The sequence below is a fragment of the Leopardus geoffroyi genome, chromosome B4 (assembly GCF_018350155.1).
Source record: "Leopardus geoffroyi isolate Oge1 chromosome B4, O.geoffroyi_Oge1_pat1.0, whole genome shotgun sequence".
NCBI lineage: Eukaryota > Metazoa > Chordata > Mammalia > Carnivora > Felidae > Leopardus > Leopardus geoffroyi.
In genome coordinates this window covers 69098865-69116323 of record NC_059341.1, presented here as the reverse complement: position 1 = coordinate 69116323, position 17459 = coordinate 69098865, and the positions used below count along the sequence as shown (strand labels likewise).

General features: G+C 35.5%; 1 protein-coding gene across 3 annotated transcripts in view; it reads right to left on the bottom strand.

Annotated features, from left to right (window-relative positions):
* CNTN1 (contactin 1) overlaps window positions 1-17459 on the bottom strand; it is a 365054-nt gene that overhangs the window by 26625 nt on the left and 320970 nt on the right. The window lies entirely within an intron of this gene.

Sequence of the window (17459 nt, the reverse complement as noted above, 5' to 3'; positions counted from 1 at the left end):
CATTCTGTTGAGAATGAATTGTATGGTGCTAGCTAAGCACAAAGCAGAGAACACAGATGTCTAATGCAATAATCCTGAAGATAACGCATGATCACTGAACCATGATGGTGGCAGCAAACCTAGAGGTTTCTAGATATATTTTGGTGGTGAAACCAATAGGATTTTTTGATGAAATGAATATGGTATGTAAGGAGGAAAAAAAGTCAAAGATGACTTCAAGGAATATTGGAAATGTTTTGTTGAGATGGGTAAAAATGTAGGAAGAGCAAATATAGTGGGCCAGGGGGAAAGTTTACTTTAGATATGTAAGCAGAAATAGTGGTTAGTGATTAGAGAGTTGAATAAACCAGAGACTTATAATGGAGAGCTTTCAGCATTTAAATCCTTGGAACTGTATAAGATTACCTAGACACTAAGAGGGATACAGTTACTGAAGTACTGAGTCCTAGGGCATTTTAAGTTCAAAAGTTGGAAATATGACCAGGAGCCAGCAAAGGAGACTGAGAACAGCAGCTTGTGAGGGAGGAGGAAAATCAAGGGAAACTGGTGCCCAGAAAGCCAAGAAGGAGAAAGTGATCAACTGTACTGATGCTACTAAGAGATTAAATAAGGACTGACTCCTTGGTTAAAAACATGAAGGTCATTGGTGACCTTGACAAGAGATTTTTGATACAGTGTTGGAATGAAAACCTGATTGAAGCAAATTTAAGACAGAATTGGAGAGGGGAATTACAGATTGTGAAGATGGACAAATTATCTGTTGCATTTTGCTCTGAAGAAAATCATAGAATCATACAATAGCTACAAGGAGAGAGCTTTCTTTTTTCTTTTCTTTTCTTTTCTTTTCTTTTCTTTTCTTTTCTTTTTTCTCTTTTCCCTTCCCTTCTCTTCCTTTCCTTTCATTTCCCTTCCTTTCCTTTCGTTTCGTTTCCTTTCCTTTTCTTTTCTTTTCCCCCTTAAAGATGGGAACTATTGCTAAATGCTTGTAGGGTGATGCAAAAAAAAATGAATAGAGAAAAGGAAAATTATCATGCAGAAGAGAAAAGAAATAATGGCTGAGGCAATACCCTTGAATTAACAAGAGGTGTTGGAATCTGTCTCATATGTGGAGAGTGGACCTTGAGTAAGAAAGAACACCGAGTTCCTTCAGGGTATTAGGAGGGAAAGTATGGCATATATTTAGATGTTGGCTGCTTCTGACTTCTTCCATTTTCTCAGAAAAACAGAAGAAGTTATTGACAAAAGAGGAAGATAGGAAAGATATGTTGGAAACTGAAGGAAGGAGAAGTGCAAACGAGTTGTCAAGAAGAGGGTAAGAATGAACGTATGAGGAAAATCTAGTGGAATGGCCCAGCAGCACTGTGGTCCCGCTTAAAGTGAGTTGTCATGAATTCAAGGTGGTGTAACCAGTCTTAATGTTGGGTATTTTTCTTTAGCCACCTTTAGCTTTGAGAATGTAAACATAGATATAAGTGAACAGTTGGACTTAATCCATGAAATATCAAGTGAGTATGTGAAGTAAGAGAAGTAAAGATATGTGTGGGGATTCTATAAAAAGGAGTAATTATAATTTGTGGCTGTGGGGATTAAGGTAGATATGAAGAAATTGAGAAAGAAACAGAAAAAGTGATAAGATCAATGGCTTATGGTTTCTTGTGGGTCAAAAATTTTGGAAGTCAGAGTACTAAAAGATGAGAGAAAAGATAGGTGGTGGTCAGAGACTAGACTCTTTGATATTATAAAAACAGCAATAATAAGGTTGGAATGGAACCACAGGAAGGACAACATAAACGAGCAGTGTTTCAAGTGAGAGGATAGGGTAATGTATGGATTATCTATATGCATACTGAAATCAACAAAAGATATGACAGAAATAGTTTTGGAGACATTCACAGTGACCTGGGCTTGTAACTCCTCAAGGAATGAATAGAAATGATCCAGGGAATTGGTAAAAAAAAAAAAAACAAAAAAAAAAAACAAAAAAAAAACTGCAAAAATGGAAAATGAATGAGAGGAACAAATGCTATGAGATTCCAAGCAGGGTGTTTTGGACAAGAAAGGAGAATACTACTGAAGCAGCAACAAGAAGCAAGGACAACTACCCTGCCACCAGGCCCAGGGTCCACGGTGTCTGAACAGACTGCAGGAGAAGCAATGTCATTGGGTAGAGCAAGGTTTCAGATGAATTAAGGGGAAGGAAATATTCAGTGAGGAGATGGACACTACAGGAGACTTTGCTGATGACTGACCATAAATTCCAGAGGTCAGAGTGAGAGGTTTTAAGAGTTATGTATGGATAGAAGTGGAATCATAAAAGGAGCACCCAGAACTCCTTAATCAGGGACTCCTGGGCTACTTTTGGTTAGTGTAGTAAATGAGACCTATGGGAATGCTTAGACCTGAGGGTCTCCAGGCAGATAGTGTTGGGGGTAAATTTTGGGCATGGGGATGGACAGGGAGATCTTGGCAGGAGCTATTCAGGCACATAGTACAACAGAAATTTGTATTTAATCATAGTTTGGCTTGGCCACGTGAGGAGCGTAAAGGGAGAATGAGGCAAACTATAGATAAGGTAGTGGTTTTAATTGCAGGCCATGGAATGCTGCAAATAATGCTTTCACATACATTAAATATAATATCTAGAATTAAAGGAAAAAACAATTATATTGAGATACTTTTATAGAAATATCAAGAAAGCAAATATATGTTTATTAGCACAATAAAATTTTATGTGCACATCAAATAATAAGAACAAAGGTCAGGTCTAATAAATGCCATATTTTTGAAGCAGTAATACTGCAACAGCTGAAATATTATATGAGAATATCTGCAATTGTTATTGGTGACAGTAATTTGTTACTTCAGTTCACATTTCAAGGAATAATACATTTGAGTTAGCAATTAGTGAAAGTTACCATGTCATTTTTTCTCATTAAATTTTCAATGACCACTCATCTTTTTGTTTTTTTTCAATGTTTTATGTATTATTTTTGACAGAGAGAGAGGGAGCAGGGGAAGGACAGAGAAAGAGGTAGACAGAGGATTTGAAGTAGGTTCTATGCTGACAGTAGTGAGCCCAATGCAAGGCTCAAACCCACGAACCATGAGGTCATGACCTGAGCTAAAGTTGGACGCTCAACCTACTGATCCACCAAGGCAGCCCATGGGGACCGCTCATGTTCTAGTTCACATTTAGGTCTGTGAACCCCTGTCTCCATTGTGATCAGAAGCAGGTGACTGAGGCAGGGCAGGAAGACAAGATCATCAAGAAAGAGGAATTGAAAGTCCAGGGCATTGGAAGGATCATCCACACAGATGTTCATATCCAAAGAATTCACAACTTTTGGGCACATCTACTTTGAAGCAGCCCCTGTGGATTGAGTCTCCTTAAGCTACTCCTCTGTAATCTACAACATCCCTCACTCTTCCTGCTTCTAATGGCCATGTGACCAAGGCTGTTAATTTGCAGGGCCTGAAGCGGTAGGTTACTGAAGAAAGACAACTGGCGGGAGAAATACATACTTTTGTAATATGTTCTAAACGATTTATTTCCTCTTGGTCTGGCTCATTTTGCAGAAGGTGTTTGTAAAAAGTGCCTCTGGAATGTCTTTTGCTTCACTGAATTGCTTTCATACTGTGAATAATCTACTGAGGGGGCTGACTTCTAGCCTTACCTAACTTTGGGAAGGACTTTGAGACCCAAACATTCCTTTCATAAATCACTAAAGCTGGTCCCTAAAGTAGTATTAAATGGACCATTTTAATATGTTGATATATCACTTTCCAGTTTAAGTGTTTCATATTCCTTCTTATTATAGCATTAAAGGTTTCCAGTTCTATTTGTGAGAAATTTCCAGGGATTCAATTTTAACAATGACAAACTCATTTTCTTTTCTAAGTAGTTTTAAAATTTGTGTTACTGTGGGCAAATATCAAAACTACAGAGCGAAAATTTAAAGTCAACTCTCTTTCTCAGCACAGATAAGTATCTTTATATTTTCCTGAAAGGGTTACAAATTTCAACATAGCCTATAATGTTTCAAAGGAAATTAATTTTGAAATGGTGTTTTGATGGTTAATGTATATGTCGAATATAACATAATTATTTTAATTCACTTATTTGTTGCTCTTATTTAAGGAGAAAATATAAAGCAACATCCTCTGACTTGAGGGGGTGTACATATATCCTAATATTTCTTCCTTAGGATTATAGAATATTTTCACTCCATTTGTGTATAGAGAATAGAGAATCTTACTGTAATTTTTATGCCACTAATGTACCAACATTCATAAATGTGCAAAATTGAGCTTACTAATAATTAAAATTATACATATAAGACATGCCATTGCAAAAGATTATTCATTTTCTCATGATCAATGTATTGACACAAAATAAAATTTGTTGGAACTTTATATTCCACAGAGTTTGGAATTATGAAAACAAGATGAAAATAGAGAACTATTTAATAAAACTGGAATTTTGCTGATACCCCAAATTCAGAAAAGTTCATCTTTGAATGAAGATATCTCCCTTAGTACAACTGCTTCATTTTCTGAAACTTCTTCCGTGTAATTACATTCTTCAAAAATGATAAATTCCTTTAATTTACAACTCCTTTTTTGAGAACACTTACTTTATGTAGGAGTCCCTAACCATGCTAGGTTCCATTAGCAATGTTCTTTTCAGATTCTAACCTCCTAGTTCAACTTTTTAAATTTAGAAAACATCACCAAATGCAGTCTTTGAGGGGAAGGGATTGTCTCATAGGTTTGAGTATTGCAGAATATATAATCTAAACTACAAAACAAAGCAAAAATAGTTACAATTTTCCTACAGCAGTAATTACTTAAACTCTTCCTTGAACATTTCTGTTTACCCATCCAAATATTCTTTAACAGTTACTGACTTTAGATCGGACTTCTCTCAGTTTATGGACATAATCCTTGGTAACTTGTTCAACATTATTAATCCTTGTTTTAATCTAAAAATTCACATGTGATTACCATTCCTTATTACCTCAGTAAAAATAATCCTGCCTAAATTGTCTATTTTTGAAACTAATTTTCTATCTTTCCTATAACTTTTTGTCCTTCTGTTGCACTTTTATGAAGCTGCTCTTTGACCCAGTTTTCCCTTCTTCATTTTTCTATATCCTCATTTATTTATTTTAGTTATTTACCTCATTATTCATCTTGTTATCTAACTTTTAATATTAAGTAGAAATCTTTTTCTGTTTCCTTGCCAATATACTCTCCAGTTTTTGCTCAGATGTTCACTCCTTGAAGAAATTTTCACCATCCCCATCTGAATTAAATCTTGATCACTTTGAGCATTCGTGGAAATGCCATTTTACTAGTTTAGTAAAACCAATTTGAGACAATATGGAAAAGATTTTCAGAGAGTCTCTGGTAAAGGTCCTTCATTTAAGATGGAGCTTTGGCAGAGACATACCCCTTCTTCCTTGGACATCATAGAGTCTGCGTGCACTAATTTCTAGCTTTGCTACAGCCATACTATAACCACAGAGAGAATCAGCCTTAAATACACCCGGTTCTGAGACCCCTCTGGTGGAGATGTAAGATGCTGGGAGGGAATGGCCTTGATTACATTTTTGAGACACTGATTTCACTAAGGCCTAATAGCCACCTATTTCTTTTTTAAATTTTTTTTTTCAACGTTTATTTATTTTTGGGACAGAGAGAGACAGAGCATGAATGGGGGAGGGGCAGAGAGAGAGGGAGACACAGAATCGGAAACAGGCTCCAGGCTCTGAGCCATCAGCCCAGAGCCCGACGCGGGGCTCGAACTCACGGACCGCGAGATCGTGACCTGGCTGAAGTCGGACGCTTAACCGACTGCGCCACCCAGGCACCCCTAGCCATCTATTTCTTAAGCAATTTAGAGTTGAGGGTTTGTTATAGACAGCTGAAAATATTTTAATAGATACAAACTCTCTGCTCAGCTACTTAAATTATTCAACTAAAAGTAATGAATCCTTGTTTCCCTTATCTCCTACTACATTAACCATGCAAGTTGCCAACTTTGGGTGATGTCAACAACCATCTGCTTTCTCTGTATCCAGGCTGGTATGAATTGCAGATAGTTATATAACTATGCCACTTGGTTCTCTGACAAATTTGTTATTTGACCTCAACTGGTCTCTCAGTTTTGCTAGATGATTCTTTTCCTTTTTTTTTTTTTTTAAATCTATCTCCATCTGGATGACCGATGGACATAGCATGAACTAGCACATCAAAATTTGAGCTCTTCCTCCTTTTCTCCAGTCATCTATTTTTAGTAGATGATTCTGTTGGCCATTTCAGTAGATGATTCTGTTGCCTAATCTAAATTCTTAGAGTCATGCCAAATCCTCTTTCACATCCCTTATCAAATCATCAGAACATATTGTTGGGTCTTCTTCCAAATAAATCCTGACTGTACTTCTCACTTCTACTATGACCACACTAGTCAAAGCTGATTTCATCTCTAGCTTAGACTGTCACCTTTTGGTTTGTAACCACTCTCCCTGTTTCTAGAGATTCACAGAGATTTCTGGTCCACCATTTATGAGATTTCTACTTCCTTCCAAAGAACAGATAAAATAAGACTTGTAAAATATACATCTGATCATGCCATTTCCCATCTTAAAAAGCTTCTATGGCTTCTCATCACATTTAGAGTAAAATCTAGTCTTTAACCAGGACCTGTAAACCTTGTTATGATTCAGGTTCCAACTACTTCTCCACCATAATTGTGTCTACTCTCCCCACGCCTTGCTCAGTCCCAGTAACACTGGTCTCCTTGCTGTTCCTTGAACAGCCAAAGGCACTCCTAGAATAAGGCTTTATATTGTTCGAATAGGAATACTTTTCCTCCAGATAACCACATGGACCTTTCCCTCACCTCATATGGTTCTCTTTTCCAGTGTTATCTCATCAGAGCAAGCTGTTCCTCCCACTCATTGAAAATGTAGGTCCTAGCTATCTTCCATCACTATTTACCTACCTTCTTCTGGTTTACTTTCTTCTTCAGGTATTATCACTATCTGTTGTTATATGTTGACTGATTGATCTTGCCTCCTCTCTTTAGAATGTAAGCTCTGGGAGGTTGGCTTAGAGAAAGAAATAAGACCTTCACCCACAGTATTTTATGGAAGATTTTCTCTTGAAATTACCAGAAATTACCGGTAACTTTGTTATGGGATGAATTTTGTCCCTTCAAATTCCCATGTTGAGGCCCTAACCCTCAGTACCTCAGAATGTGACTGTATTCAGAGATAGTCTTTAAAGAGGTAATTAAGTTAAAGTAAGGTCATTAGGGTCAGCTCTAATCCAATATGACTGGTGTTCTTATAAGAAGAAAAACTCAGGACACAAACATACAGAGGGAAGACCCCATGAAGATAGGGGGAAGACAGCTGTCTATAATCCAAGGAAGCAAACCCTGCTGACGTTTTGACCTCAGACTTCTAGCCTTCAGAGCTGTGAGAAAGTGAATTATTGTTTAAACCACTCAGTCTGGAACTTTGTTATGGTAGCTCTAGCAAGGTAATAGACACCTCTAAAATGTCAGATTCAATAAACTTTCTTATTCGTCAACTTTGTCAATCTTCTTTTAACTTCTACAACTTTGAAATAAATTATGTAAATTAGTACTTTTAAAAATATAATTTAACAACAACAACAACAACAACAACAGAGCACTTACATACTTAACAGCCAGGCAAAGAAATAACATTGTCACCATCCTATAAGCCTCTTCCTGATTGCCCTCTGCCCCCTCACAAGGCAACATGGTACTGAATTTTGTGTTAATCATTTTCTCTTTTGGGGGGAAGTTTTACATGGCACTTACATACCTCTTGAAACATTGCTTCATTATTTTCTGCTTTTGGATTTCATAGAAGTGGACTTAAATCATATCTATTATTCTATGGCTTGTTTGTATGCACTAAATATTTAAAGGTTTTTAAGATGAGAATTCATTATTTTGCACATAAATGACCATATTGATCTAGTATCAATGACTTTGAAATGCAAACTTGAAAAAATATTTGCTACAAATAGGGTATGAAAACGCTAATTACATTGCTTTACAAAATGAGCATAAAATTTTAAGGAAAATTATTAATGTTAAACAGAGAAAAAACATAAACAGAACTTCTTAGAAATAAAAATATGAGTAGCTATTAAACATATTAATGTATTCACCTCAATAGTAATTAAAAATAATAAAAATTATGAGATCATATTTTTGCCCAATTAACCAAGAATTTTTGAATACTGAAATGCTAGTAAAAATTGTTTAATGATAAAATATAGGCATTACTGTTTAGATAGCAATTTGGCAATTCTCAAATATTTGCCAAGTGTTTGAAAGGTTCTGCCTTCTAATCCAGTATTCTACTTGTAAGAATCTTTTCTAAAAGGTAAGAAATTTTGAAAAAAAGATTTATATACAATGTTGTCCATTATGATGTTATTATAACACTGTAAAAGAAAATACAGAGGGGCGACTGGGTGGCTCAGTTGGTTGAGCGTCCAACTTTGGCTCACGTCATGATCTCACGGTCTGTGAGTTCGAGCCCCACATCAGGCTCTGTACTGACAGCTCAGAGCCTAGAGCCAGCTTCAGATTCTGTGTCTCCCTCTCTCTCTGCCCCTCCCCCACTCATGCTCTGTCTCTCTCTGTCTCAGAAACAAACATCAAAAAAAAAATTAAAAAGAAAATATACAGAATAACTAAATATAGTTGCCACATTGTTATCTGTGATTGTTGGTGATCAAGTGATATTAATCATTATTTTCTATATCTTAGGTAAGTCTCCCTTTTAGATATATTTATAATGCAGCCTCGATAGCTACGGGTTTTCTCGCCCTATATTTTTAATAGTGTTTCTAATACGGATTTCTATATCATGAAATCAATTTAGATTTCCCTAATTTCATTTAACATATCCTAAAAAGCCAGGTTTGGCTGGGTTTTTCTTGTCAGTTTTGATGGTTATCATGCAAAGCTACTTAGTTTTGGAGAAAGTGTGCTACATTTTTTCTTGGATTTGCAGCAGCATTTCTGGTGGTCACTATGTCCTTCTGCCTATCCCTGGGATAAAAAGGTGAGAACTACATTCCTAGATGCTCTTGCCAATGAGAGGCACAGAGAAGGGGTGGGATGTGGAAGGGCCCAGAAAAGCAGAAGCCCCTACTGCTTTTGCAGCAGTGGGCAGGGCTCTGGGCCTCGATGGTGCCCAAGGTTCCGGTGGTGCCAGTGCCCTCACAGCTTCTCCTGTGGTTCCCTCACTTGGGAGCTGCAGGCAGATGGACCACCAACAGGGGCTCTTTTCCACTGCAATTTGTTATTTTTCTTAAATCCAGCAGACATTCTAACAACTCTTATAAAAGGTTTTATTGTCTCTCTTTTAAGAATCTAATTCAATACTTGATTAAAATATCCAGAGATGTTTCATCTTTCCTCAAAGATGAAACCTCTTTCACTGAAAGAAGACAGAAAAGAAAGAACTTCATAGAAAGCTATGGGTTGATCCTATGAGGTAGATTTTATCAGAAACGAGTTCAACTACTATAGCATTGATCAGAGATCCATAATCTATTGATTAAGGTTATTGATAAGCCTAAGGGCTGCTTGTAAAATGGGTGAACTGGCTCCCCATCACAGATAGTGTTTGAACTGAGGTTGAAAGAGAAAAAGCCATGAATGTCCTGCAGAGAATTCCAATGCTTGGAAAAGAGTCAAACAAGATGATGTAGACATTTCCCTCCAGCAACTTTATGAATCTTTTTCACTTTTCTTATCTTTTTTATCACTAAATTTCACATATTTTGATAATTTGTACAGAAAACCTTCTAAAGTGTACATTTTCTCCCTCTGAAGGATATATAATGTCTCCGTACACATTCTTTAATCATTTGTCCTAGAAAAGGTCTTGTAGTTTGCTTTTCATCTCAGAGGAGTAACAGACTTGCTATCTTATAAAATGATTCTTTCTGGAAGGGAATCTACCAATGCTGATGGGCTGTCAGACTTGCTCTCTTTTTTACCAACTCCCCTTTGCTCCACATCAATATACTGTCTACACTACAACAAAAATGGTCTTCGATCAGGTTGCATCACTCATCTCTGAAAACACGCCGATATTCCCCCCAGAATAAAGTGCGGACTTCTGATGGAAGGCTTCAAGGATGGGGCGATGGGAGTTGGAATGAGCGAAAAAATGGTCTGAAATGAGTCTGAGATGCAGTCAAGGCCAGGCCTTTCACAGTGTTTTCCCCTATGCTGTCTCCAGCACAACCCCCACTGCTACTCACCAGTCACCCTGGCCTCCTTTCAGCTTCTTGAACATGGCGTGCTCTTTCCTTCACTCCCTGCACCTATGACTCTCATTCCTACTTTTGTGGTATGGCTAGTTCCTTTCCTTTAAATTTCATACCAGACATCACCTAGTTAGGGCTTGACCTGATCATCCTATTCAAACCAGTTCTACTTCCTTTATTCTCTAAATTAGCCACTGATTTTTTTCTTATAAATCCTTAAACCTACATAAAAATGGATTTTATTTTTGGTGTTAGTCCTTTATTCTCCTGATAACCTCTAGAATGTAAGCTTCAGGAAGGCTTGTTAATTATTGTAACCAATAACAAAGTAGAATGCCTGACACATTGTAGGTGTTTGGTAGATGTATATTAAATGAATCAATTTTCTGGAGAACAAAAGTATTATGAAAATATGTAATGTTTTAATACTAAGTTTTATTTATCAAAGGAAAAAATTATTTGCACATTCTAATACTAAAGTACAGCCTCATAGACTAAGACCATCCTTCATAAACTAAAATTATTTTGGTTGTAAGTAAATCTTGAAGGATTATTTTTAATTTTTCTTTCTATTCTTATAATGCATTCCACTGGGGAGTTTCCCAGCTAAATTATTTCTAAGTCTAAATAAATGAAGAAAATAATATATTTGGACTGTTGTGTTAACTTACTAGTAGCTAAAGAAACCTTGGAGAAGATCCAGGAAAACCCGAGTTAGTTTAGATGCAGAAGTGCTATCTTGAAGTCAAATGCAGAGACACACAAAATATTATTTTGTTCAGATAGTTTTCCCTCCATTTCATGATTGTTATGAAAGTAGGAGTGTTATGTACAGCTGGAATGTCAGAAAAGGTTTTAAGTGGATAGTCATAATTCAAAGTTAGTGAAAGGGATCTATACTTTAGAGGTAGTTAAAAATTTCTTAATGCTTTATTTATTTTTGAGACAAAGAGAAAGAGAGACAGAGCATGAGTAGGGGAGGGGCAGAGAGAGAGGGAGACAGAATCTGAAGCAGGGTCCAGGCTCTGAGCTGTAACCACAGAGCCCAATGAGGGGCTCAAACCCACGAACCATGAGATCATGACCTGAACCAAAGTTGGATGCTCAACCTACTGAGTCACCCAGGCACTCCAAGGTAATTTAAAATGTAAGCTGTTTGTCAGCCTAGAAATACAAAGGCTGGATTGGTCCACTTGAACTCTCAAATTGATCCCACACAGAACTTAGCAAAGGAAGACAAACTATTTGGCTACTTCAAAATAGTTGGAGAGATAGCCTTTCCTAAATAATAATATTTGATTATGCCATAATCACAAATACAAGCTTTTAAAGTTGTGATGATGAACTTATAAGAATGGCATTCAACTCTCATATGATATACCATTCCAATTTCTCATCTTAGTATATAATTTATTCATGGCAATCTATTTGTCCCAAATAACGCAGGACATTTACAACGTTACAGATTTGGGGGGGGGGTCACTAAATTATATAGTAGCCTATCATTAAAGAAGGCAAGATACAGTAATTCTAAGCCCATCATGTTTACTACCCTCTCCTCCTGTTATATGGACTACTGTATAAGATTAGATGCTCAAAATAATTTTGGCTTTTGAAATGCTTACACTGAAAAAGTGATGAAATCAATATAACATTTTAATTTCATAATGTATGAATTAAATCTAAACATCCCAACTACCTTCTTGTTCCTTTTACAATGTACTAATAACTTAGGTAGTAGAGAAGGGGGCATGTGAGTAACAGAGTTAACATCTAAAGATTGTATCTAGAGAACAGTTTCCTAGTCCTTCCTCTGCTGCTAGTGGAAAGATAAGGACAAAGTGAGAAAACAAAATGCGTTTTTCATCAGTGTTTAAGTCAGTGGCTTTGGTTATATAGTTTAACTTAGTAACTTAGGAGTTGCCAAAAGTAGTAGGTTAAATTTTGAGTTTGCATCATCTATGGCAACATCAGAATAAACTACAGATTTATTAGGAGATACAAAATCAACAAGATGAATATACAGCAACTTTAAATCAAATGGAAAAGATGTCTTGTTCTTTTAGAACCTACCCTAGACCTGACTGACCACTGCCCTCTTTCCAGGACAGACCGTTATCATCTTCTAATCATTCTATAATGATCACCTTGTAATTCTACTCCTTAAATCTTTCTTCCCTACTATATACATTTTCCACAATCACCAAAGTGATTTTTCAAGTATAAACAACTGATCCTGTTATTCCTACCTCCTTGAAGCTTTCAAATGATTATGGATTGCCCTTAGGAAGAAGTCTGGCCTCTAAAATGCCCTTAAAAGTCTTCTTTGATTTGACTAAGTTATCTTTTACTAAAACTGAAAAGAAAAATAAAAGCTCAAAATATGCACATTCACACATAAATAAGTAAATACGTACTTCTCTGTGGATATTTATTTATGGCCACAGATCCTTGATAATCTATATTCTAAAATTTATAGTGAATATGTAACAAGCCAAACTAGCTTATTAAAATTTACATTCAAAGTATTTTGTAACTATTAGCACATTCTTAATTTAACTACTAATGATGTACAAAAACAAAAGATTCTTAAGAGACAATATAGAATTTCTTAAAGATAGTACATTCTTGATGAAACATTTGTGGTGTCACATTTGCCTAGATGTGAACTGTAAACATCTAATGGGGAATAATGTATTAAGACAGCAGTACCAGTGTTCAGGTCAGAGAGAAGCAGAGATGCAAGTTACCATGTCAAATAAATTTTCTAGACTATCTCTCATATGAAGTCTTAAGCTTTGTAAGAACCAAACTGTGAATTAGCACATGGCATAATACAAACCATGTGCCTAAGGGAGAAAAGTGTATCAACATTCTGGAAATATAAATCATAATTTAAGTTATCCAAGTTATTCTTATAACTAAATTTTACTCTATGCAGAAATAGTAACTTCATTCAGCAATTATTTGTTAAAACCCTGTTTTGTGCCAGATGTGTCCCCGAAGTACTGGGGATTCAAAGGTTGAAGAAGTCAGATAAGAGCTTGTTCCCATGGAGATTTACATTCAAGGAAGGATGGAGATAGATGATAAACAGCATAAATTAATACATGAGGTAACTTTGAGTAGTTATAAATATTATTAATAAAATAAAAGAGTGATGTGATAAGATATAGAGGTACAGTAGGGGGCTATCTTAAATTGGTGGTCATACAAGTCTCTTCTGAGGAGGTGACATCTGAGCAAGAAACAAAAATGACAAAAATGAACCTGCCATGCCAAGATTCAGAGAATTCAGGCAGCAGCAGGAACAAGTACAGATGTTTCAAAGTAAGGATAACATTGATGTATGTTCACGAAGAGAAAGAAGGTCATGGAACAAAGATGAAATCACTTAATCGAGGTAAGAGAGTTTGGCCAGATTATTACAGAGCACTACAGGCCATGGTAAGGAATTTAGATTTTATCCTGTGGGAAGTCTTTTTAAAAGGAGAGTTGCATGATTTGATTTAAGTATAAAAAGACCCCTCTGGCAGCTGCATAGGGAATGGACTGTACAAGGCCAAAATTGGAAGCCAAGAAAATTGTTAGAATCACAGTAGGGCCATCAAGGGGTGATAGTGATGTGGAAGAGGAGGGATATGATATATATATATATATATATATATATATATATATATACACACACACACACATATATATAAGATATGAGATATATATACATATATAATATATGTATATAATATATATTGTATATAATATATGTATATAATATATATATTATATGTATATATACATATATAATGTATATAATACATGTATATATACATATATATGTGTGTGTGTGTGTGTGTATATATATATATATATATATATATATATATATATATATATTAGCACATTTTAAATATATGAACTGTGGGGGCACCTGGTGGTTCAGTTGGTTGAGTATCTGACTGTGACTCAGGTCATGATCTCATGGTTCATGAGTTCAAGCCCCACATCGGTCTCTGTGCTGATAGATCCACTGTCCCCTCTTGCTCTGCCCTGACCTCGCTCACACGCTCTCTCTCTCTCTCTCTCAAAAATGAACATTAGAAAAAAAAAAAAAAAATATATATATATATATATATATATATATATATATATATGAACTGTGCCTGGACATAATGTAGGCATTTCATGTATATTTCTTGAATGAATAAATAAATGAATGAATACATGAATAGCATAATGCTTATATAAACATTAAAACATAGCAATGTACTCTATTCCTGGCATCATATTTTAGTCATGAAAACAGAAACAAAGGAAAGTATGAGGAGTCTTTTACATTCAAAAGAAAGCCTAAAATTTTCATTTGCATTCACATGCTTCTTTCATTACAAATAAGGTAAACAATTTGCAAATGAATCTAACTTAAGAAAATTTTAGAATGGGATGACCCACCAAACATCTGACATTTCCTAATGTTAATTGTGGAGTTTCTTCATAGAGTCATGGCTAGAATAAGAAATAAATAACAGAAATTCTGCCTTAATAAGAACATTGCCCGTTAGTTGGCAGAAAAAGGAAATTATTCACTTGAGGTTTCTAAAAATAGCTTGCTCTGTGCCTTCTGTACGCGGGCTGTTCACACTAGTGTCAGAGTGTGCCCGTGGTGGGCAGCATGGGGTCTCTGCCACCTCCCAAGAACCGATTGTTAATTGTTTAGAAAATTGATGAGCAAGTGGTTAAAAATATTGTTATTAAAATTGAAATTATTTAAATTTCTTAAGTAAATGAGGAAGTTTAAAACAAGGTAGTAAATTCTCAAAACTCATCACTTCCTAATTCCTTACTGCATTTTTAATAATAGTCTTTGAATGTTTATTTATTTTTGAGAGAGACAGAACACAAATGGAGGGGAGGGGGCGGAGAGAGAGGGAGACACGATCTGAAGCGGGGTACAGGCTCTGAGTGTCAGTACAGAGCCTGACACGGGGATCAAACTCACTGACTCTGAGATCATGACCTGAGCTGAAGTCAGACGCTGAACGGACTGAGTCACCCAGGCACCCCTGTTCTGGCATTACAAAAAATTTTTTTCAGTTTATTTTGAGAGAGAGAGAGAGAGAGAGAGAGAGAGAGAGAGAGATAGAGAGAATCTTAAGCAGGCTTTGTGCACAGAGCCCAATGTGGGGCTCAAACCCACAAACCGTGAGATCATGACCTGAGCCAAAACTCAAGTTAGATGCTTAACCGACTGAGCTACCCACGTGCCCCTATTTTACTGCATTTTAATATCATCAATGCTCTTGAGGTTATTCCTCTGCATCTGTGTGGTGGCTACCACCACATATGCATAATGGTGTGCTGCTCAGCATTTCATCGTAGCTCCACATTCAGTGATGTCATGTGGGAAGTTTGAAATCAGACATGATGGAAATATTTACACCACAGAAATTAGCGAACTATAAAGCCAGGGCTTCCCCTCACCCTAAGACAGTCTGTTGTTTAACATCTACCTGCACATCACTAGTTATCACTATGCTGAGACTACTGTCACTGCTACGGCATCTCCAGCTACAAACTTCTGTAGTTTCAACCCCAGAAGCTGGGTTTTGCTTCACATCAGCGATGAAAAATGAAGGGTAAGGAAATAAAGAGAGCAGCAGTGGGGTATGGCAGGCTTCTTAACAAGGAAGGTTGGTTTTCAAATCGATTTACTGGGTTCTTTTGCACTTTACTACCCTCAAAATAAAGTGCTCATTTCCCTCTGATTTCCTTTGTGGAACAGCCCTGCTGAGTGTGAAACCACTCAAAGTGTGTGCTAGCAAAGTTCAGAAATTAGAAAATGTTTTAAAAATAAAAACATGCCATCTTCTCCTATCATTAGTAATGACTAAAAGGAAAACTAATGTTGGGGCAATGCAATGGGAAATGCACTCATATACAATGACAACAGGAAAATAAATAAATATATTTTAATTTGGCAATATAAAAGTAAAATACTTTATCAAATTATTTCAATTTAACCTGCAGAAAGATTAATTTATAAAAATGTATCCAAAATAGAATTATTTATTATAGTGGAAACCAAAATGGGTAGATACATCTTATACATTTGAGAGAATATTATGTATAATTTTAAGTGAAATTTACAACATTTTGAATGACATGGGGACTGTTTGTGTAACATGATTCATAAAAGTAGGATATACCATTATACATTCAACAGAAGCAAAAATGCAAAATTATATATAAATATAAATAAATATAAATATATAAATAATAAATATATAATTTATAAAATATTATATAGTGTAAATATATTATATATATAATATATAATAATTATATAATTTATATAAAATATAAACATATAAATATATATGTACACACACACACACATACACACATAGTGAACACTAATTGTAGCTAATTTAGAGTGTTTGGAATATGACTATTTTTTATTTTCAAATTTTGGCAATTTACAAATTTCCTAAAGAAACACAATAATAATGTCTAAACAAAAAAAATCAACATAAATTAAATGCATGAGAAAACCTATTTAAACAACTTGCAAATAAATCCAAACTTAAATGAGAAAATTCTAGAATGGCACTATTCATCAAATACATTAATCTATTTAGCTATAAATTATCATTTTTTTTCTAAATCAGTGATCCCTGTCTTTAGCATCTTGAAGTGTTTCAGAGACTCATAAAACTCTCAAATAAACATCATTTAATTCATTATAATTAATCTATAGCATGCAGGATGAGAAAAAAGTATCAAAATTTAAATAATAGTGTTCTACAAGTCCACACAAGAGATGAAGTCACTGCCTCAAGTATTTATTTTGGATTACCCAGTGCTGTGAGAAATACAGTTTGCAGATTAAGGACACATATGCTGAGAACACAGAGAGAGATAGTAAAGGAAGGAACTACCATCTAGTTAGTGTCTTTCTATTTTATTACTATATTAATATACATAGGACAAAGAAAAAGGAGTTAGAAAAGTATTAATAGTAGTCCAGTGAATTTCTTTTTTTTTTTTAATTTTTTTAATGTTTATTTATTTTTGAGACAGAGACAGACAGAACATGAACCGGGGAGGGTCAGAGAGAGGGGAGACACAGA